At 30.6% G+C, this 25,454-nt stretch overlaps 1 long non-coding RNA gene across 1 annotated transcript; it reads left to right on the forward strand.

Annotated features, from left to right (window-relative positions):
• Window positions 1-5,300: 5,300 nt before the first annotated feature.
• Window positions 5,301-7,183, forward strand: LOC133039904 (uncharacterized). Its single transcript, XR_009688854.1, has 2 exons — window positions 5,301-5,845; window positions 6,946-7,183. It is a non-coding gene; the product is annotated as an uncharacterized LOC133039904 (long non-coding RNA).
• The last annotated feature ends 18,271 nt before the right edge of the window (window positions 7,184-25,454 follow it).

A 25,454-nucleotide genomic window follows, 5' to 3' on the forward strand; every position in this document is an offset into this window, starting at 1 on the left:
TACCAATTTCAGTCCAACTAGCCTTGAAAAAACCTGATCCAAAGCCACTGGTCCAGGAGATTTGCTATCTGGAATACTGAACATTGCTCTCTTGATTTCCTTGTGAGAAAAGGGCTTTAGTAACATGAGTTTCTGGTTTAGATCTAGCTGATTTCCCTGGTTAAAACAATCAGGATTTAAGCTGTTGAAATCTCTGCTTTTTGTACCCATAATAATCCTAAAATGGTCTAAGAAATGAGCAACAACATCAGGGAAATGGTCATTAGTATCTCCCCGTTTAGTTATATAAGAGACAATTCTATTATCTATTTTCCTCTTCGTTAGGCAGCCATGAAAAAAGAGGTGTTATCATCTCATTATTTATCCGCTTGATTTTACAACGTTGTCTTAGAAACTTGTTATCCAATTTTTCTTGACTGTTGAAAAAACCATCAACTAATTTCTCCTGCTCTTGGTATCTATCATCTCTTGGGTTCATTTGAGCCATGTTTTGCTTCCATGTAATAATCTTTGGCCTTTTGATAATTTCTCCCCATATCACCAAAGGTTTCTCTACTAAATTTCTTCAGCTCATGTTTCACTCTCACTAGCTTCAGATAAACATTTTTTAAATCAGTGCCAGCTCCATTCTTACCCCAGATGTCATAACCAGCCTCTTATAATCTGGGTGATCAAACTAAAATTAAAGAAACAAAACGATCTAACACCTATATTCACAACAGCCTTCGCATTGATAACACAAGAGCAATGATTTGAGATTACCTCCCAACCAAAACGGGCTATGGAGTTAGGACAAAGATCACCCCAATCTTCATTAACAAAAGCATGATCAATTTTTGAGTATATTCTACTCAAACCATCTCGATAATTTGTCCACGTAAATGTTGAGCATATTTTCTTAAGAGACTCCACATGGGCTTGAGCAAGCCATTGAGTAAAATCAAGTAAATCACTATACTGAATCGGGTTCCCTCCAATTTTATCCTCCAAGTTAAAGATAGCATTGAAATCACCTAGCAAAATCCAAGGTTTCACAGGCAGCTTTAAACTCTAAAAATCTGTCCAAAGGCTTTTCCTCTCATCAATGGTGTTGAATTCGTAGATGAAAGTAATGCAAAAAGTCTTTTATTGACCTGAAATCTTAACATAACAGTGAACCAATTGAGGTGTCTCAACAATAACAATCAGTCTAATAAATCATCTCCTCCAAATTATCAATAAACGCCTTTCAATAGTCGGGCTATCCATCATCTCCTTGACTTTATTGTCCTTCAATTTAGTTTCTAATAAGGCTTTAATACCAATTTTATTCTTACTACAAAACTCCACAACAACATCTTGTTTCTCTTTTTTATTAACACCCTTAACATTCCAACTTGCTAAATTGAAATTATCCATTATTAGCTAATGGTAATACATGGATCTGCCTCTTATCCAACTGATCTTGTTTATTACGCCCTTAACCTCTTGTAGAACATCAAAGTTATTCCCAGACTTCAGCCTTGTATCTAAGCATCCATCTCCTTCCTTAGAATGAACCTTAGATTAGTGAATTGTTCTCCTTGGGGTTTGGCATTCTTTTTAATCTGAGTGTCTTTATCTCCCCTAGTCTCAGTTAGATTCAACTCCCGCTCTTTGTTAATAACAATAGTAGAATCACATTCCTGCTACTTATTCAACTTGTTATCCTACTATCTAGAAACAACACCTTGTCCCTTTATTTTTGAACCATTCTTTCTACAATCTGCCATGATATGTCCGAAGCCAGAGCAATTTTTTTACATTTTACTGGTAACCACTCGTAATCAATTTTTTGCTCCATTAATTGACCAAATTCATTGAGATAGGGAAGAGACTTTGGAGGAGTGTCTGAAATTTCCATGTCAACCAAAACTCTAGCAAACTAAACCTGAGTTCTGTCTTTAGTATGTTGGTCCACTATTATTGGTTTCCTAACAGTACTAACGAGCGCACTCAAGCTTTTGTTCCACTAGTATTGGAGACCTAGATCATGGAGACAAATCTATAAAGGGATTGATCGAACCATCTTCAACGTGTTCAAATCAGTAGACCAGGGCCTAACTATTACTAGTTTTTTATCAAATTGAAGAACCCTTGATTCGAGCACTTGATCTCGAGTGGATTCATCGTTAAATTTAACCATAATCAATCCCAAAGTTATTTTTGCGATCTGAGCAACATCAATGTGTCTCCAAATTCTTTTGATGAATCCCTTAAAAATAATAATTGGGGATTTACTCCAAGAACTATACAAATGACTGCAGTTTTTTAGGTTGCTGGATGTTCCTTAACCTCCTCTAGATCGACCTATGCAATCTTCAACCCATTCTTAACTATAAGTTCAGTATATGTCAGCATAGGGCCACGATTGCAAACATAAAGCAGTAACTTTTCAACTTGAAAGTGATGGTTCGTTCGTATTATGGTATTGGGGTGGGGTTTTCTAGCTCCAGTTTTTATGATGATAAAAGATAAAGATCCATCATGGAAGGGGTACGTGGAATTATTAGCAATGGTGTTAGATACCACCCAGCCGAAGTAATTCAGTTTATGGATATATGGTGGTGTAAAAGTTCTTGGATGTATTCTCAGAAGAATTTCCTGAAGTATCATCACAACAAAAATTAGATTTTGTCATTGTATGGTATCTTGAGCAAAGGTGGTTCTGAGGCACCATATTGAATGGCTCCAACAGAACTCAAGGAAGTAAATTGGCAACTTCAAAAGATGACAAACTTAAGGTTTATTCGACTTAGTGTATTATCTTGGGAAGCCCCAAGATGAATGTTAATTATCGAAGATTAAATCAGCTTTTAATCATTAATTAATACCCTTTGTTAGGGAGTTATGAGTGGTTCAATCAGTCTTAGGGAAATGTAGTTATCTTTAAGAATGACCCTTGCTCAAGTTATCACTAATTTAGAATCTGAGAAGAGAGCATTTCAAGTAGTGTTTCCCGTACTAGGTATGATTACCACGAATTTCTAGATATGCCTTTTGAACTAATCAACGCTCTAGTAGTTTTTATAAATTTGATGATTAGGGTAATTAAGGATTTTCTCAAAGCATATGTCATAGTATGTTAATGATATCCTTGGGTACCCTTTAGTAAAAACGATGTATGGACAACATCTATGGATGGCTTTTCAGTGATTATGAGATCATGACGAAGACGGGATAAGGTTGAATTGGTCAAGATTTGGCTGAGATCAGAAACTGTTATTGGAAATTAAGTTTTTATGGGTTTGTATGAGTTATGGTATTATAATATGGAAAAGTTATTCCAAGATTTCAACGCTTTTAATATAGTTAATTAAGAGGACGTAACGATCTATATGGATAGAAAAATGTTAAACTTGTTTTTGAGAGCTGGAGTCACAGTTGATTTCAACTTAGTGTTAGCTTGGTCATCAAATCAAGAAAAGTTCATGCTCTTTTGAGAGGCATCCAGACAGGATCTGAAGTGTGTTCTATGTAAATTGGTAGGGTTACTTCTTAATCTCCTTACCGATTGAAGGGGTTTAAGTAATGTTACTCAAATCATTACCTAGTGAACAAAAGTCTTGTACTTAAGAACTGGCAGGGCTATCTCTATAGAGAAAATTTAAAGTATCAGAAATACTGGAATGCATATTAGAGGCGATGATTAGAATTAGCTCAACATAAGGACTACATAACTTTTTATTACCCCAGGATGGCTAGTACGGTGGCAGAAGTCCTAAGTAGGAAGTGCCCCAGGTGAGTTTTCAGTACCACCATGATTTTTCCCCTCAGTTAGTAGATGTCATGGTCGAAGTTAAGTATGGAGTTTGCGCTAAGTAAACTCAATGAGTTAACACTTCAACCCGTTTAATTTGATAAAAACAGAAGTGCTCAATTGATGGATATAAATTCAGGAAAAACTCGTTAGAAAGCCTTAGTAGGCTAGCTCAGAGATAGTTTGGTATTAACTCATGGAATGTTATGTCATAAAATTCAAGTGTGTATTTCAAGCAGTGTTAAGCTCAGAAATGATACTCTAATGAAAGTTTACACCACTCCTTAGTTGTTATACTTTGGTACTATTAAGATATGTTAAGACTTAAAAATTCTACTTATGGTGTAGAATGCAAAAAGATGTGGTGGACAAGGTATTCATATTTTTAATTTGTAGTTAATTAGATTTAATCATCAGAAACTGGTAAGGTTACTATGATCGGTTATATTTCTCGTATAAGATGAGATGAAGTTGCTAGGAATCTTATAATTACCTAGATCCTTGAGTATGTTTGATTTGGTATGGTACTACTTGGGTACGAGAGCTAGTACGAAAAATTATAAGGGGGATAGTATGGTTTTGTGCGACTCTTAAGTCCATTATTTTAGATAGGAAACCGAAATTCATCTTTAGGTTTTAATGAAGTCTATAGAGGACTGATATTATGTAGTTAAAGTTTAGCACAACTTCTGATACTTAGACAAATGGCATGTCTGGAGGGAAAATTTATGTATTTAAGTATATACTGTAAGTTTATGTGATGAATTACAAGAACTTATAGAATAAATATCTATTTTGATCAAGTTCTCGTGCAACCAACAATTGTCAGAGTGTAACAGGGATGGTTCCCTATAAAGATGTTATATAGTATGAAGTGTTGTTCTTGTTGTAAACTCAAAATAGGATAGATCCGAGGTTAGTTCAGCAAATTGATAAGGCTATAGTGAAGATTATGATTAGGGTACTTTCTACTCAACATAGACAACAGAGGTCATGTTAATCCAAAGCTCAAAAGAATGCAAAATTCCTAAGTAGGAGAAATACTTTGGGAACAAGAATAAGATATGCCTTAGATTCACAAGAATTTTAGAATTTCCAGAGAACATCAGGATAATAATTTTGTGTTTAACCTTACAAGTAGCATTTGCAGCACACAAGACGTTTCATGTAGTATATTGAGAAATTTGGCTCATATCTTTAGTTATGGAACTCAAAACTTCAATTAAACCTACTCTTTAAAGAAAAATAGGTTAAGATTCTCAATAAGAAAAATAAAGATATCTGCGACAGAGTTATAGTATTAGTTAAGATATTTAAAGAAACAATAAAGTGAAGGAAATCAACTGGGAATTAGAATTCGACGTGTGGCTCCAGACCCTAGTTATTCAGATTTGATTCAAGGACAAAATCCTTTTAACGGGGGGATAATTATAATAACCGCATAGTTAAGTCATGAGAATTAGCAGATAATTAGAAGGTTAATTATTATTATGTGATTTTTGTGTCTCTTAGTAGAAATTAAGATATAGGCCTTAAAAAATTATTTTCTCAACTACGGAAATATATTTGAATGCTAGGTGCATTGTTTAGGTTATATATGAATTTTTATGAATTTCATGTTTTATGCCCAGTAATAGTGGAACTCAACGTTTGGCTGATAGATTCACATTTTTAAATGGTTATATTTTAGTGTTTGGGCAATTTAGTTAGATATTGGAGATGTCAAGAATATTCGAGGTATTTAATTTGACTAAAATGCCCTCTGGTGGCAATGTAAGTTCATGGGGAAAAAAAGGGGCAAATGGTCTTTTACCATAATTTTCTTTTGTCCTTTAGTGGGTTGATATTAAGCTTAGTTAATCTGAATTTAAGTTATTGAATATTAGATAAAAATTAGGATTTATTCTTTTTATTCAATAATAGAAAATTAGAAGAAAAACAAAACACTTTCTCTCTCTCTTTCTTTGAGTCGGCCACCAAGAACCAAGGGAAAACCCAGCAATTTTCTTGTTCAATTCAAACCATTTTTAGAGGAATTCAACAGCTGTAGCTTAAGTAATTTGTGAGGTAAGATTTTCCCTCTTTGTCTCCTTTTCTTTTTCAAACTTGAAGGTTAGGTTTCATTGAGGATTGTTAAGTTGGGTTATGTAGGTTTAATTCGAGTTTGATTATGATTTTAGAAGTTACTTTGTTGTTATTTGAGTTGAATTAAGTTTCGTTTGATGCTTGTTGTGTTGTTTAGACAAAGTTTGAGCTCAAGAGCTTAAACTTTGATCTTCCATGGAAAATCTTGATTCTTAGCATAATTTTTGTGTTTAAGCTATGTAATAGGTTCCTTATGTGGTATGTTGATATTCTGGAAAGTTTGGTAGCATTTGGGTTTGATTGGACCAAGTTATGGGGGTTGGAAGATTAGAAATTTTCGTGTTTTTCTGCCCAGACAATCGGAATTCTTGTTGGTTTAGGGTTGTACCAACAAGAATTTCGGTTGGACTGTATTGGGAGAGGCCGATTTTAGTATTTTGGCCATAATTTTTCACTTGGATATCTATTTTAGACGTTCTATATACTATTTTAAAGCCTATGACGAGCTCTACGATATGGTATATAAATTAGAGCAAAAATATGTATTTCATTTTAGGGTATCTCCACCACATATTTGGTAGAAAAACCCTAGGTTCTTTTCAGACATTAGAAAAGTATTCTAGAGTAAACACTTATCAGTTGTACGTATGTTATGACTTAGGGGCCTGTAAATCGTCGAGCAGCAGTTTCCACTTAGAATTACCGACATACTTGCATTCAGAATCAAGGTAAGATTAGTAGAATGATTTGCATAGATGTATACATGTTTAGTGTGCATGTTAGTGGCCATCAAATTAGTATATCAGGGTATCCGTGAAGTGTACATAGAGTTGCACGTAGATGCCATATGCTAGACCTCCATATAGTATGAATTAACTGCTACCACATCAGTACGACTAGAGTACTGAGTATAGGCTGGATTCGCAATTAGTCATACTTTGTCGAGAACATTCTTGGCCCAGTTATCAGATCATGATTAGGTGTATGGGTGCCTGGTTACGGTCTGAATATATATGTTTATGTTTATTATTATGCTTTTCTTACTGAGTCTCTCGACTCACAGTTATTACAAGTATGTGCAGGTAAAAGCTAGAACCAAACTAGTGAGAGTCTAAAGGTAAGGATGATTGTACATATCAAGGCGGTTAGACCTGGAGTGTTTAGGGTCTTTGGAACAATTTTGGCTCACTTTGCTAGTCGCTAGTAGACAACTTTTGACGTTTAATTATTTTGTAACTTTTAGAACAAGATCTCAAATTATGTAAATTATTATGTTTAATTATTAAAATGAAGTTATTTAATGAAGTTTTAATTATTCACTTTTTCTAATAAAATCCTTTGATTAGCGAAGGCGTGCACAGTATTTAGAAAACACCATAACACGCCTAATTTAGTAAAGAGTTACAGTAGAGTTCCTGACAGGTTCCAAGCCAAAAGGCAGAGTTCTTTGCAGGTCCCAAGCCATAGACAAAACTTTGGACAACTATACCCAAAGGTACTTGCCAGATAATGTCATTGTACAAGGCTAGATATCAACGAAGTATAGTCTCAAGTGTAATGACTTGGACAAATGTTGAGTTTTAAGTTGAGCATTCGACTATAATAGACTCAATTGAGTTTCATACAGAGTTTCTAAGGAAACCACATATGAGACTAAGGTTGTATTTGCCTACAAGGCCATGACAGGATGTTTGCTAAGGTCAAAAGAGAACAAAAAATTGGCCACCCACTTAGAACTAAGGCCTAGGCTGGCCAAGATTCTCAAGCCTTGAGAGGATCGGCCAGGGTCCCATGACTCAGCCAAGAACCGGCCAGGGTTGCCAAACCTAGGCATGAACCAGCTAGCTTCTTAGGGTGAAACCCTAAAGTTGGCTAACTCCCATAATTGAATCCTAAGGCTGGTTAGGTCTTAAACAAGACCTCCTAAGGCCGACCAAAGTTAGCTTTGTATAAAATGTGTGTTTTTCCAAATTCGAATGTGTCCTTCATGTTCATCGTGGCTCAAAGAGCCAAGAATCACAACGAAGGCTAAAATCGAATCTTTTTCATCAAAAGATCACATATTAGGCATTCTAAAACAATCATGCGGATCAAAATACCAAAAAGATTACAATCTAACATAAGAATAAAAAAGTTTCTAAAAGCTTAAAAAGCTTGAAACTTGACAATGGCAGGTTCAAAGAAGAGAAGATGAAGCATATACAGAGAGAGAAGATCAAAGATATAAAAGCATGCCATGCAAAAAATCCAACACTTGGCTAGACAAGACTGCTCGACAGAGGCTACTACAAGCAAGACAAGAGCTGGAAAGTCCCTATCCGATTAGATGTTCGAACAAGGACTTGGGGGCAAATGTTATCCCAAATTTTTTCCACTGGATGTGGCATGTTCGTGTAAGCTAAGATAGAGGACACATGGAGCACAACCTTGCCAATAGCATGACAAAGTCTTCTTGCAAGGCATGGCAAAAATGTTAAGCAACAAGCAAAATGAGTTAAGCAAACCGTCAAGAAGATGTACAATAATGTCTGGCTGACCAAAGGGAGTACATAGGCAGGCCACGATGAGCTTGTATGGTCGGCCAGGGTTTGAGCACAAGTTAGCTGGCCAAAGGTGACTTTCAAACTAAGTGAGGGCTTGTTCGACCAAGGAAGCCTGACCTCTACAAGAAAAAGGTGTACAAAGGCTAGCCTCCACCTACAAAGGTTGGCCTCCACCTACAAAGGCTGGCCTCCACCTACAAAGGCTAGCCAACACTTGCCAAAGCTGGTAGGAACATGACCTGCAAGATCCTAGCAGGAGCATGGCCGACCAGACCTCAACCTGCAGACATTGTATGGCCGGCTAGCATGCATCGCTAGCCTGCATCCTACAGGTGCATGGTCAACAAGCTTTTGCCTAGCAGGCCTTTGGTGCGCAACCTTCATTTGTGGAAAACAAGTCAAGTTGCGAGTTGGGCCTTTACAACCCACAAAAATAAGGAAAAATATCAGTAACTTCCCCATCTACAAAGGATAATTTAGTCATTTATTATTTATTAATTAATTATGTAAATAATAACTTTATCTTACTTATTTCTAAGGGATATTAGGGATGTAGGCTCTACTATGTAAAGAGCATTAGCCTAACTCTAAAACCCTAAGTCATTAAGCCTCTAAGCTCTCAGTCCTAGCTCTAAAATTTTAAGTCTAAAACTCACTTCTCTCTTCTCTTCTCTCTCACACACCCAAGCATCCTTCTCACTAGAGAATTGCCTATTGATTCATACATTGTAATCTTAAGAGAGCTACTGCAAATTCCACAACACTTGTGATTTGAGTAGTATTATCTCTAGTATTAATACAACCAAAAGGGAAATAAGTCATTACCTACTACCTAAGGGGACCAAACATCTATTAAATCATATGTCTCATTTACTTTTCTATTCATATTATGTAACATGTGACAAGCATCAGTATTAAATACGACTTTACTGTCGGTTGGCCAAATCTAAGGTCAACATCTTTAAAAATTATAGTTTTCATTTTTACACATATTTTCATATTTATTCTATAAAATAAATTATTTTTATTCTCATATATTTATTTAGGGATAAGATTTTGTCCTGTGATATACTTTCACGGAATGTATTTCGTGGTACATTAGATGAGTCTCAGGGTACATTAAATGGGTGTCAGGGTACATTTTTACCTTTTAACCCTAATTACCCCTAGATCAATCTCAGCCGTCAGATCAAATAACTCCCTCATCTGACGTCTGCCGTACATCACGGATTACAATCCGTGAAAGTACAATAACGGGACAAAATCATATCCCTATTTATTTATGTCTTTAAAAAATTTATATTTTTTCAAAAAAAAATAATTTCTTTTATCCCCTAACATTTATCGTCACTGGTCACACGAGGATTTTTTTTTTTTTTTATAATATGTTTTTATTTATTTATTTTCTTGTAAAGATGTTTTTTATTTTTTAATGATAGTGGAAAAGGACAAAAGCAATATTTAATATAGCCGTTTGTGACGGCAGAAATGACCAACGCTTGACTTTTACTGTCCATGCAAAAAAAAAAAGATCATTATTTTGACTTTTGTAAGGATAGAGATAGTGGCTATGGCTGCTTTAGCAAACTTTAATTCCTTACCCTTCTCTCCTGTTCCCTCCTTTTCATTTCAACTTTAGAGTTCACCTATATCATTTCTCAACACACAAAAAGTTAACATTTGCCATGTACACAAGGCGATGAGTTGCTTACAAGTTACTAGACATACTTTAGTTTCATACTTTGTTTGCATGAAAATCTGTAACGATTTAAATAATATTGAAGCTCGGTTAGCATTAATCAATCCTTGATATTTAAAAAATGAGGATTGTGATGATTGAATCATAGTTACTTGTTAATTATATTATCACTCATTAGTTTCAATTTAATTCATTCCTCGTTCTTCCCAATTTTAGTTACTTTAGAACGTACATCCAAATTTTTGGGACCCGATCATTAACAAAACCAAATAATAACTATACTGGCTGATTATGATAAGACACTCATAATGGAATATTTTACAGTAGGACAGTCTAATTTAGGTTTTTTTATTATATTTTTTTTTAATGAGAATGTTCATTGTTTTTTAACATTGATAACGATGATTGTTGTCATTGCACTCTAAAATTTTGAATAATATACGTAGTCGATATACAGGATAGTTATATAGTTTTTGGGGTAAGTTGAGAAATACCTTTTTTATTAATCAATTAATTAAATTTACCTCTAATTTTATATTTATTTGAAACATACCTCATTTTATATGTATTGTACCCAAAATACTCTGACATAAGAGAGTCACATGGAGAGTATCTTGAAGTGACAGGGACAAAATTGGTACAATGTTTAAAAAAAGAGGTAAAAATGATAGACTTTAAAAAAGAAGGTAAAAATAAAAAAGGACAATATAAAAAGGATATAGAGTGTAATTTTCTCTAGTTTTTGGGCCTTAGAATTTTGGTGGACTTAAGGCACTCACTTAGTATGTCTTAGTCAAGAGCCACACATGTGAGGTCGTCTCAAAGTGTTAAGAGACTTAAGACGAAATTTAAAATGAGATTTTTATTTATAAAAATTTAAAATAAATATTATTTAATTTTTGACATATTAATTTTAGGTGGCGTTTGGTTTAAAGGAATGAAAACGTAAAAATAAGAATAAGAATGGAAATAGGAATATGAATATGAATGGAATGGAATAAAATTTAAAATGCATAAAAAAATTATTAAATTTTTTTTCATCATGCATTGGAATGGTCTTTCCTTCCATTTCAAAATGAAATAGTCATTCTACCAAAATGGTGGAAAAGTTATTCTGTTGGAATGATATTCCAATGCTTTAATATGCAACCAAGCAAAAGAATGGAATAAAAATTGTATCATTTCCATTCCATTCTATTTTATTACATCCAACCAAATGCCACCTTAATTCTTTTATTCCCATATAACAAATAATTTTTCTTGTTGCATAAGTTAATCTAAAGTAAAATTTAACTATAATAATATCTCTATTGAAGTAATATATATGTTAGCACTTTTGTAAAAAAATATATATTATGTCAAAAAATTTTGTCAATTTTTGGTATTTATGTTGACAATTGTATAAATTTAATGAAGACACATAATAATTAATAAATATATTTTTTATTTAAGTTATAATATTATTATTTATTATAATATTGTCATTAACTTTTTAATTTATAATATTCTCGTTAGTTATTTTTTCTTTAAAATATTTGATTTATTTATAATATATTAAAGTAATTTCTAAAATAAAAATATACTAAATATAATATTTTTTTCCTTATAAAATATATGTAATATAATATTTATTCTTTTTTTAGGTAATTTATTTATTTATTTGAGAAAACAATCTCAACACCTCCCTACTTAGCAGAAAATAAAAAGATATAAATATTAAATATTATGTTCTTATCTTAAATAAATAAAAAAAAAATAAACTCTAATAACCTCTACAAATTTAAGCGAGTCACTAACTATATACATATATAAGATGATTAGTACCATACATGTTATATTAATATATGAGTTATATTTATTCAAAAAAAAAATATGAGTTTTGTAGGATGATAATAATATATTGATAGTAATATAATAATATTGTTCTCAAAACAATACATGATCAATGCTGCATTCCAAGAGCATGAAATATTGCATTTCAGTAGGGTATTCATTGTTCAAACCTAGTCAAAATCATATGTCATGGAGCCAAGAAGTGTGGGCAAGATTGAAAATTCCAAAGCATAGTGTAATTCTATGGTTGGCTATGTTGAATAGGTTAAAGACAAAGGAAAGGCTAGTTAAATTTGAAATGCGAATGGAGGATTGCTGCAAGTTGTGTAACACACGAAAGGAGAACACACAACACTTATTTTTTTAAGTGTTCCTTTGCTGTCCAATGCTTACAAGCAGCTAAGAATTGGCTGGTTTGGAGAACAACATCTACTGACCTGCCCCAAATCCTTAGATGGATAAGAAGAGCTAAGGTGAGCAGGTTTAGGAAAAATGTTCTTGCTGCAATGATTGCTGATTTAGTGTACTGCATTTGGGAGACTTGGAATAGAATGATTTGGCAAGGGGAACAAGCTAACTGCAATCGAGTGCTAGAGAACTTGAAATGGAGAATCAAAACTCGAATCAACATGTTTTTGCCCTAGAAAATTAGTTGTAAAGATAGAGTTTGGTTTTATGAATTGTAAGGATGTAAATACAAAGTATGTATAGATTTAAAACTTGAGGCTCCTAATTTAGGAGTGCTCTTAGGTTGTAAATTGGTCTTGTGCAATATAATTCTCTGATTCATCAAAAAAAAATATAATAATTTTGTTTATTACTATTGATGTAGAGATTATTATTATCTATATTGTGAATAAAGAGAATTTAGAATTTATTTTCCAATAGTGATTTTGAGAAAAAAAAAATTGTAACTTTTAAGAAGTTACATCCATTAGGAATTAAAATTAATAAATATATCATTTTATGAGATAAGAAAAGTGAACTATGAGAGTTACACTTATGAGAATTGTCTTATCATAATAAGAACAAATAGATCAAAAGTGGATCCAAACTTGTGAAATGAGTCATAAATTGGAAGAGCAATTTTAGACTCAAATAAAGTGAATTAATGTGGATTCAAAAATGGTGAAAAGATAATAAAATTAGAGAAGCAATTTGAAATCTTAAATAACTAAAGTGGTGAATAAAATTGATAAAAATTTTGTTAACTTTGCTGTATTATTTAGGTTAATCTCATTGAGGAGATAACTTTAAAATAATAGGTAAAAATAATCACATTATTTTGTAAGTGGTGATGTGAGTTTGATATTTTAGTTTTGTTGAGAAAACTAAGAATGACAAATGATGTTTTTCTAATAATAATCTCTAAGAGGCATTTTAGAAAAATAATTAAATCAAAGTTGTTTAAAAAAATGTGGAGAATATTAGATAACTAATATTGGTAAAAAGTGATTCTTATAAAAATTTCACTTTATTTTAAAAATGTGGGGGGTGAGCCACAAATTTAATCAAAATATGTTGAAACATTGTTGATTAATTTATTTAATTTTGAATTCAAATTCTAAATCAAGTTTGATTATGTGCATTATGTGAAAATATTGACATATTTGGTGTCAATTTTTTGTGAAAATAATTTTAAGAAGGAAATTAAATTTAAGAGATCTAAAACAAGATATAAAATTCTATCTTGATGTGAAAGTGTAGGAGTAATACTCCAATATGGGAATTTAAGACATGCTTGGTGTCTTATAATAAAGTGTAATTTAGACATGTTTAGTGTCTAAATTAGTGTTTAATTTTGATATGCTTGGTATCAAAATTAGTGAAATTTGAGTTGTGTGAAAAGTAGTTTCTTATGTTTAAATTTTTAAAGCTTAAGTACTTAAGAAAAAAAAGTGATCACAAAGTGAACACAATATTTTGGCATGCATGATTCACATGGAATCAATAGTGAAAAGTTATAACAAGTCACTTAATCTGTACAAGATTAAAGCATGAATTTTCGAGAAATGGGACCTAATCCTTAGTGTTTTACTCATTAATGGTAACCTATCTTAACACTAGTAAAAATTTAGTCTTAAGTTCTATAGGTAATAACAAGTTAATAGATTGAATGTGGTACTCAATTGTCTCATATATGGATGAGTACATGCGGTGAAAATTGAGGATTAAAATCGAATTTTTTTTTAATTGAGCTTAAGCTTAAGAAAGCTCATTTAAGCTTAAGAAAACTCATTTAAGCTTAAGAAGTGTCTAAAGAGTGGCGAGACACTAAAACTCCACCTATATGGGTTAGAGGTGGTACCGCCTCTTATGAGAATTGAGAGTTATTCTCTAGAGAGTCCATGGATTTGAATTTAGTACATGGCCATTAACAGTGCAAGAGCAAGATATGTGGTCTCAAGTAAGCATTAGCAAGGGTGCACTACTACAAAAAGGAATTTTGTGTTGGTCAATGTGTCTAATCAAACTTGTTGACCAATGCAAAAGTCAACCCTTTTGCTTCAGTTATCCATCGACGCAAATAATTATTAATTAGCATCGGTTATCTATCCAATGCTAAAACAAAAACCAAAGGAAAAGATGAAATATAAAAAAAAATATGTATACACTATTAGCGTCAGTCTACAACTGACATAAAAAGTCATTATATACACTATTGGCGTCGGTGTACAACAGATGCAAAAAGGTATTAAAAAAATCAGTTATGGGCTTCAACCCATTTTTAAAAAAAAATCTAACCCTAAAATATAAATCTAACTTCAAACCCTAATTTTCTTCTCAACCACCCCTCTCTCATCTATCTCTCTCTAACCTAATTCCCACTCTTCACCCATCATCACCTTCATCTTCTTCCTTTCTTCTCAACCCAACCTAAAGCATGAACCTCTCAAACTCTAACTCTCTCTTTCTCATTTTTTTTACAAGTGGCGTTGGAGCTCATCATCGGCCATGATGGAGCACGAGACCATCTCCGCCACCCTCGCCCTCTCTTCCTCGTGAAAATGGAGTTTTGAAAGGTGAGACTTCTCGTTCTCCATCTTGCACGCCCAACTCTAGCTCCAATTTCTCTCTTTCTCGTTCGAGTTCTCTTTCTCTGATTTTTTTTTTGCAGACAGTGGTGGTGGTCCGGTGGGATGGTGGTGGTTTGATGTGCTTTTGGTGGTACGATGGGTTGCTGTGGTGGCAATATTTATTGTTGTTGTTGGGTTGTTGTGGCGGTCCAAAGGGTTTGTAACGCCCCGATTTCCCGAGACGTCACACTAGCTAGTCCGTTTAAAACCATTTAAGATAAAGACAATAAAAGACTTCTTTAATGAAAAATAACTAAGCATGAGATCTCATTATTTTTAAAACAAAACATTTATTTATTCATAACCTTAAAATATAAAGCTTTGCAAAAACTATTTGAATCATAATCTTTAATGAAATATTTTTAAACCAAAACATCGTGACAATCCTCTAACATGTAATCCATGCCTCGAGCTCGCCACCCTCACTGTATAGTTTTGCCTTTACCTGCACACAGAGTACCCGTGAGCTAACGCCCAGTAAGAAGAGCTATGTAGGACATAAACCCCCCAACCAGATAACATAGTCATAAATATAACAATATCACAACATCAAATCAATTCATACCATACTTGCATACATATAATAACATGTCATATCACATATTACTCTCACATAAAATACAACATCATATCACAGTGTAATCTTAATGCATGCTATACTCACACACATAACACATAGTATCTTATCGCACATTGTCCTCACATATGATAATCTACTCCCACTCATGTTGATCAGACATGAAGTGTAAGTTGCCCTGCCTTGTGCTGTTCTCACACTCGGCATCCAATAGGGCAATCCCTTATCACAAGTTGTGCTCACCCATGATAGGATAACCTGCAAGTAAACCCATACAAGCAGCCAAAAATATATCCTGCAGTGCTATGCTCACACCAGCAGCAGAAAACCTATCCTATAAGTGCTATTTTCACACAAACAGTCAAAAGCCTTATCACTATCACACACTAATAACATTAGCATAAAACAACAATCCACCATTGAATAAAAAACATGTAAATACTATCCCATAATACAGTTGTATGTTTTAACATACACCCTGTGCACAGATGTCCACTCTTCTTACCTTAGTTGTTAAGAACACCTTCTTGCTACTCCAAGCACCTCAATAAATTTCCTTGTTGAGGACAAGATCCTCAAATCCCGCTGTTTAAGACTTGTTATCTCGTCACTACTACCTATAACAACACATGGTTCAAGGCCCTAATATTAAAATTCGTACTCTTACAGTACAGCAGAAAGGCCACTATTTTTGACCAATAACTATACTAATATAGTGAAAGTTGTCTTCATAAAAATTATAGGAAATTTCATTATCTTTCCAATGATATAAAGATCATTAAAAATGGATTAAAACTGAGGGAGTTATGATTGTTTTACTGAAACTATTTCTGAGAAGGAATGTGGAGTAGCGAATTACATGACTTAGCAAAAATACAAACTTTGGACATTGAATGGTTCAGAACTAGAAGATAACATCTTCATCAAAGTTTTAGGAAATTAAATTTCCTTTCCAATGATACAAAAGTCTTTGAAATTAGAATTATATTCAAAGAGATATTACAATTTTACCAAAACAGTTTTGCAAGAACAAGATTCAAGAAATGAATCACATGATATTGAACAAAACTAACTTTTTAACATAGTATGACTTCGAATTAACAAAAAGTTTCTTCATAAAACTTATGGGAAATTGAATAAGCTTTAAAACCACATATAGATCATTAAAAATGGATGAGAATTGAGAGAGTTATTGTATTTTAAGTGAAAGTACTTTTTCTGGAAATATAAAGAAAACAAATTACAACCATAGCAGAAAGAGGATAATTTTCGACTTAGAAGAACACCGAATTGGTTATTTGTTTCTTGATGAAAATTTTAGATCATCGAATAAGCTTTCCAACGATACCAAAATCTCTAAAAACGGATCAATATCAAGAGAGATATCATCACTTTACTGAAACTTATTTTTTCTAAAAACGAAAAATATAATAGGTCCGAACCTTAGATAACATTTAGCATTATTGAGCAAGAAAATATTTCATACCTCTTCACAACTTTCTATTTGATGTCTCAAGCCCGCAAGCCTTGATTATAAATCTAAAACTTTAAGAATGAAGGTAGAAAAATAAGAAGAAGTGTGGAAGGTTTGAGAGGAGCAACCATGAAGAAGAATGAAGCTTTGACTAATTGGTTTGGAAAAAAAACTAAAACTATGATAGTTTAGGGTTTGATAAAAAAATATGTATTGAGTATGAGAAACTGTATTCGTTTAGGTTAACTAAAAATAATAATATATAATAAAATGCTAAAATATTATTAAATCAACAAATATCTAATTTTTAAATTTTAAAAATAAGCCCTCTATCTCGTAACTTTAGGCTCAGTTTTTACCTAGAAAACTTCCGAATTATGATATAACTACTTCTACAAAATTTATAGATCTTTGAATTATCTTTCCAACGCCACTGGAATCACCTCAATCAGAGCTCTAAAACTCTAGATATGATCATTTTACTAAAACAGTTTTTAATCCTGGGAATTTATCCAAACCTACGAATTTTTTTAACATTAATTCCATTATAATGTTATTTAACGCCCTTCATACAATAAATTAAACCCACTAAATAATCTATAAAACTCTAATAGACTTTCATATTGGGCTTTAATTGAGTAATTATTCTAATTCGTAAAAACACTATAATTTTACCTTGACACTTACTATAATTTCAACTATGTTTAGAAATCTATCAATACTATTCTAAGCAATTATCTCTATTCACTATTAGTAGAAATAAATAAAATACTTATTCTTATACAAATTTTATAACAAATAAAATTTAAAATATATGTATATTTTTTTCGGGTATTACAGGGTTGTGGTGATCTGAAGGTTTATGTTTTTTTTTTATTATTATTTTTTATTCTTTTGCTTCGATTCATAACTGAAGCAAAAAACTAATTTGCGTCAGCGTTTTACTATTGCTTTGGTTATGAACTGAAGCAAAAATATTTTAGCGTCTATTAATAAGTGAAGCAAAAAATAAGACTATTTGTATCTACAGTTATAACGTCAATTACACAAACTGACGCAAATTCTTTATATGTCACTTAAAAATTGAAACAAAAGGCCATTTTTGTAGTAGTGGTGTGTGTGCTATCACCGATTTTTACTAAATGAATAGTGGTTCAATGCTACGGTAACAAAAATTTTATCAAACTTTTTAGTAACTATTAGATATTTTATTACAATAGAAAATAAATCAAGATATATACAAACGTAGTTAGAGAAGGGGGTTTAGAGATTGAGATTAAAATAGCAAAAAAAAAATTAAAATTGAGATTATGATATGAGAAACTAGTTAAAGGTTATTTGCCACCCTCAGTAATCATTCCTAATTCCTATTAAAGAATGTAATTTTCAATTTCCAATCAAACTATTAATCCCGCAGATAATGTTGAAGCAGTTAATTATCCCAATCTCCCTTGTATGTAATCAAGGCGAAGCGCTCAATAATTAACTCTTTTACCTAAGCAGTAAATCCACAAAACATGCAATTTATTTAACTTAGATAAAGCATTAAGTTTTATGGAGATAGACTAATCTAGGCAACAAATCAATGAAGCATATAATTTATTTAACCTAGGTTATATTCTTCATCACAATTAAAATTGCAATTTGTCACAAACACTTAGAATCCTAGACTATTAGGTGAATAGTAATCCTAAGATGACGATAGATTAAAGTAAAACCTAATTTAGCGGCCGTCTAAACAAAATTAAAACAATAATTATAACATTGAACATAGAATAATAGAAGCAATTTGATATAATGGAAACTAAAAATTAGCATTCAATAATGAAACTACGAATTCATGTTTTGAGTTTTGAAATAACCCTTAACTTAAAAAAACTACTCAGAACTAGACATTATAACCAAAATCATAATATTTAGTAAAAGTAGAAGGAGAATAAAATAACTAGAATGAAGAACACTTCGAAGCCGATCTCCATCTCTTCCTTGCTCTCTCTCTGTTTCTCTCTCTAATTTGTAGCTTTAGAATGATTAAATTCGTAGCCTAAGAGGTCCTATTTATATTGCTTGTAAAGATAGATGAATCTCCTTAGAATTAAGATTTTTATTAAAAAAAAAATGATAAATTGGCGCTATAGCACAGGAATCGGGCGCTATAGTGCTCAACACAATTTCTGTTCTGAACCTGATTAGTATTTTGGCCATAACGTCTTCAATACAACTCAGAATTGGACGATTCAAGATGTTTCAGAAAGCTAAGAACGAGATCTAAAACTTTTATGTTGAGCTCCAAGTCCAGTTTTGCTTCTAAGGTTGTCAAAATTTACAATAAAGTTCTACCTTATAAAATCGAGCTCGCCGACTTCTACTATTTTTCACCAAAATATGCTAACATCCCTCCAAATGACTCCAAATGCATGATTAGTCTTCAAAATAGCCTAATAAATTATAATTACACTAATCAATAATTTAAAGAATCAATAAGAATATTAATACATAAATTAGCTATATTTATAAGGCAAAATATCGACTTATCAGTACATCGTTTCCTTGTGGAAGTTAGGTTCCCTTGGTCGAATGAAAGCTTCCTTGGTCTAGAAGTCACCTTTTGGCCAGCCAACTTGTACGCAGATCCTGGCCGACCATACAAGCTCACTCTAGCCGGCCTATAGGTTTCTCTTGGCCAGCTAGACATCTTGGTAGAACTTCTTAACGGCTCGCTTCACTCCTTCCAGTTGCTGCTTAACGGTTTTGTCATACTTCGTATAGAGACCATGTCTTACTATTGGCATGGCTGTATTCCACATGTACTCTGTCTTTAACTTACCTGGACATGCCACGTCAGGTGGACAAAATTTAAGATAACAGACATGATACAAAATATCTATTATTCTTAGTTTCTATGAAAAACTACAACTCATTTAAAATATCAAAGAAATTTTTATAAAAATATCTAATGGAGAAAAATGAGTATCGTGTATGATCAATAGATATTGATGTAAGAAATATGAAATTGATTTATTAGAAAAAAAAAGTCTTACAAAATGCTAATTATTTTTTAACAAATGAATCAAAAAAATTAAAGTAATAACATTGAAGAAAAAAATATATTATATGTTTAAAATGATAAATGTAATAAATGCAATATAATTAGTTATTTTTGAAAAAAGATACCATACTTAGAAATTAATCATTTAAAAATTAAAATTAAATAAAAAATAAAATAAATAATGAAAGTTTACAACACAACAATAAAATTAAAAAAAAGTTTAAATTTGTATAGTACATTGATATATAAATATAAAGTATTAATGTAATAATATTAAGGGTTGAGATGCAAAATGATCCTAAATTTGGTAACTAAGTTAGTAAATGTCCACTTTTTAAAAAAATTAAGAAAATGGCCAAATCTAATAAATTAGCTAATAAAAATTATAAAAATAGATTTATCACATATTTTTTTAAAAAAAATATATATAATAACAAAATTAAGTTACATAATTTTTTTAGTATTGCATATTAATATATTGTAACAAAAATAAATAAATATATTAGATCATTTAAATATATACAGCAGTATTAAATATATCGTAGTATAAAAAATTAATGTACCGTAATAATAAAATTATACCCCAAAGAAATTATAACAATACTAAATTAACACTCAAAAAAATATATATCATGCTAACAAATTATATATATCACCATTAAAATATGAATACATACCAAAAAATTTATATACAATAAAATAGAAACTAAATATCATATTAAATATAAATAATATATTATAGACAACAAAAATCATATACCATACAATAAAACGTATATACCTACAATAAAAAATAAAATAAAATAATATAATATTATTAAAAAAAATTATATATATCATATTAAAAAAAATTATATATCACCTTTTTGTATACTAAAATAAAAACTAAACATTCATTATCTAAAATAAAATGATATACTATACAATAAAACTTATATACCATATAACATAAAATATATACCTTACAAAAAATATATATAATAATAACAACAAATAAAAATAAACATATATAGGATGCTAATAAAATTATATATCATGTCAACAAAAGTACAATAGAAAATAAAACTTAAATATTATTTTAAAAAATTATATACCGTATAACAAAAAATACATATACCATACACCAAAACATATATACAAAAAAAAATAATAATAATAAAAATATAGATTACTAATATATATATGGGTGACTATTCAATGGTTACATTTTTATTGTAACCATATGGTTACATTTTTTTTTAATCTGTAATAGCAGGTTACCAATAGGTAAACTTTCCTTTTTTAGATTTAATTAATTATAATTAACTATTTTCTTAAAATAATTAATTAAATAGACATTCCTTTTTTAGAATTATTTAATTATAATTAACTATTTTCTTAAAATAATTAATTAAATATTTAACAAGACCTCTTTTAGCAATTAATATTTATATTTAAATCCTTACTTGACTTATTTTAATAATTAAACCATTTAATTATAATATTTACAATAAAATTTATTTTGTTTTTACAAAAATTAAACTTCTTTTGACACAAATTAAAATTCTCTTCTTATAATAAATTTTTAAATAATTAATTATTTTTAAATGATATTTAATTATTTTGTTACAATTATATGAACTAAGTATGAGGCCTCAAGCTAATCAATCGATAACAAGTGCAGCTATTTTTTTTCTAAAAAATCCTTCAACTTATTTCATTTTTTACTTTTTAAATATTTAAATAAAAAAAATTAAATAATTAAGTGTAATAATTTAAAATTAAGATTACAAGTATAATAAAATTTAAATTATGAAATTATATGTGTATAATTTTAAATTATAAAAAGTTTTGCTATAAAATTTTAAATAATTTAAGTATAAAAAAATAAATTGCTAAAAGATCCTTATATAGTAATGAATTGCAAAAAATTAATTAATAATTATAATTAATTTAATTTTAAAATATAATTAATCTTAATTAAAGTTTTATAAGGAAATAAATGATTAGGTTACTTTCAGGTTACAAGTTATTTATTATTTATTTTTATTTAATTTCTAAAATAATCACAACCATTTAATAGTAATCCAATGGCTTAAAAAAATGTAACCATGATGGTTACAATAAAAATGTAACCATTGAAACCTCTTCCATATATATGTATGTATAATATACTAACCAAATTATATACCACAATTAAATTATATATACCATGACCATTGTATATAATAAAATCAAAACTAATTAAATATTATTTAAAATAAATAATCATACAATCAAAAAATATAAAAATAATAATTAAATATATGTAGCATGGCAATAAAATTATATACATACATTAAAATATTTTTATTATGTTAATAAAATTATATACCGCTATTATACATATCATAATAAAAAAATAAATGTCATTTAAGAATAATAATATACCATACAACAAAATAGAAATATACCGTACAACAAAATCTATATACCAACAACCCAAAACAACTCATAAAAAATTAAAAAAATTGACATAACTTTAAAATAAAAAAGATTTTAACAAAACTAATATAGATATACCATAATGTTTAAATAATTTTCTTCTAATTTTAAAAAAATAAAAAAGTAAAAAAAAAAATTGAAATAAGGACATTTACTAACATAGTCTTATGATTTAGGGCCATTTGCTATATTTTTTTGAAAAGAGGACATAAACTAACATACTCCTATGATTTGGGGTCATTTACTATAATTTCCCTAATATTAAACATAAATGTAATTGATTTTTAATTGTTTATTCTACTATATGCTTCTGTATATATTCAAATAACTGGCCAGATATACAATTTAACCTATTTTTAATGAAATTTTACAAGAAACTGTGTACATGAAGCAGTCTGAAGGTTTTATTAATTTCCATAAACCAAATCATGTCTGCTTGCTTCACAAGGCTTTATATGGATTAAAGTAGGAACCCAAGGCTTGGAAGGAAAAGCTCAAAACTACATTATTTCAATTGGGTTTCTAAGCTTCCAAGTCTGATATCTCTTTGTTCATTCATGGTACAGGGGACTCATTAGTTTATCTGTTGCTGTATGTTGATGACATACTTCTAACAGGGTCTAGTTCTACAGTTATTGCTCAATTTACACATAAACTGAACATAGCATTCTCCTTGAAATCCTATCCATTATTTTTTGGGAGTGGAAGTATACGAAGATGCCACATGAATGTATTTTAGTCAAAATAAATACATTACTAACCTTCTCACTAAGCTACATGTGGAAGGAGCTAAGAGCTGTCCTAATCCTACTAGCTCAACATCCAAATTAAGTTTGAAAGATGGAGAACCTTTTGAAGATGTTCCTCTTTACAGAAGCACATTAGGAGCATTACAGTGTTTGAGTCTCACGAGACCTGATGTTGCTTTCATTATCAATAAACTAAGTCAATTTATTCATGCTCCAACCACAACACATTGGGAGGCTTGCAAAAGCTTTCGTAGGTATCTCAAGGGTACCTTCTCTGATGATTTGAAGCTCCAAGCATCAAACACTAAGAATCTACAAGGCATTGAGCCAGCTATATTGATGATAGAAGATCTAGATGGAGATATGTGATGTTTTTAGGCAATAATAGAGTCTCTTGGTCTGTTAAAAAATAACAAGTTGTGACTTGTTTCAGCACTGAAAGCAAATTTCAGTCTTTAGCAAATGTACTTGCTGAACTTCTTTGGATTACTTTCCTTTTGAATGAACTTTCGGTCCCTAATTCAACCACTGGTTTAATGGATTGACAATCAAAGTGCCACAACTTTGTCTGCCATTCTAGTGTTTCATGCCAGATGCAAACACATTGAGATTTATCTACATTTTGTTCGTCATTAAATTCTTGCTCCACAACTTTCATTACGTTATGTTCCTTCCATAGATCGAATTGCTGATGCACTTACCAAGCCTTTGACTACTAATCATTTTAACTACCTTAAAAGCAAACTTCAAATGGCCCCTTCGCCATTTCATTTGATGGGGTTGTAAGCTAATAATACTAATGACATGTTTGGTTTGTTGTAATTATCATTGTAATAGAATCATGATTACAATTCTAATGTTTGGTTTGCCTTTAAACTCTTGTAATGATATTCTATTGTAATCACTATTATATCACTTGTATGAAAAATGATTACACTCCTATATCTCATGAATCCTCATTACAATTACTTAAAATGAGTATCTTACCTTTATTTTATACATTTTCTTACTAAAGTAAAGATAATTTTTTTAATTTACTACCTATTCCAAAATTTATTCCAATAACAAAACAAACATAACAATCAATTCCTATTATAATTTTTATCCCATTACATTACTATCACTATCACTATTACAATTACAATTCCATTTTCTGTTAATTTTTCTGTTTTGCTATTATGTACTGTTCAATAAGTATAAATAAGATGAAGGCTAACTAATTGTTAAATTTATTTGGCATTTCTCTTATTTCTCTAAATGCTCTACTTCTCTCTTATGCTCTGTATTTTCAAACACATTCTATTTTTCTATTGTTAAGTTTTACACTAATTAACAAAGGAAAATTAAAGATATCAAATTCGATATAGGAAAATGGCAGCCAACATTTTTGTTTTTTATTCTAGAAATTGTATAAGATAATTAATAAAGAAAAATTTAAAAAAAAATCAAATTCGATACAAGCATAATTGAAATGTGAGCCTAAATAGTATCTAAAGGTGTAAATTGATAATAATATTATCTCTATCTTAATGTAAACCTAAATTACAAATTAGAAGAAAAGTTTCAACTTGGGATCCATATAATTAGATTAAATAATAAGCCGTTAGGGCACTAATTAACAAAACTGTAATGTGTTAGGAAGAACAAGAATGAGAAAGAATGAAAGTGTGCATATTATTCATTCATGGAAAATGTGAGCATCAAAGCTCTATAAATACAATCGTATAGTTAGGTTGTTAGAGAAGAAGACTAACAGAATTAGTTATAGAGAAAGTTGTACTAAAGAACAAAAATAACTAACTTGTCCTAACTAACAACTGCACAGAAATGCCTAACTAACATCCTCCCTCAAACTGAGATTGGTTAAGAAAGCCATGCTCAGTTTGTCTCTTAGAAGAGCAAATCAAGTAGACGAAAAAGCCTTGGTCAATATATCAACAAGTTGATCTTGAGTAGAGGTGTGTTTGATAGAAAACTTATTGTTGATGATTCTTTCTCGAACAAAATATAAGTCAAGCTCATTGTGTTTTTTCTGATTATGCAGAACATGATTTGCAGACATAAGGAGCATGCTTTGGTTGTCACACAAAATTGTAGGAATAGACAAATGTGAAAGACCAACTTTTG

The sequence above is a fragment of the Cannabis sativa genome, chromosome 1 (genome assembly GCF_029168945.1).
Source record: "Cannabis sativa cultivar Pink pepper isolate KNU-18-1 chromosome 1, ASM2916894v1, whole genome shotgun sequence".
NCBI classification, from domain to species: domain Eukaryota; kingdom Viridiplantae; phylum Streptophyta; class Magnoliopsida; order Rosales; family Cannabaceae; genus Cannabis; species Cannabis sativa.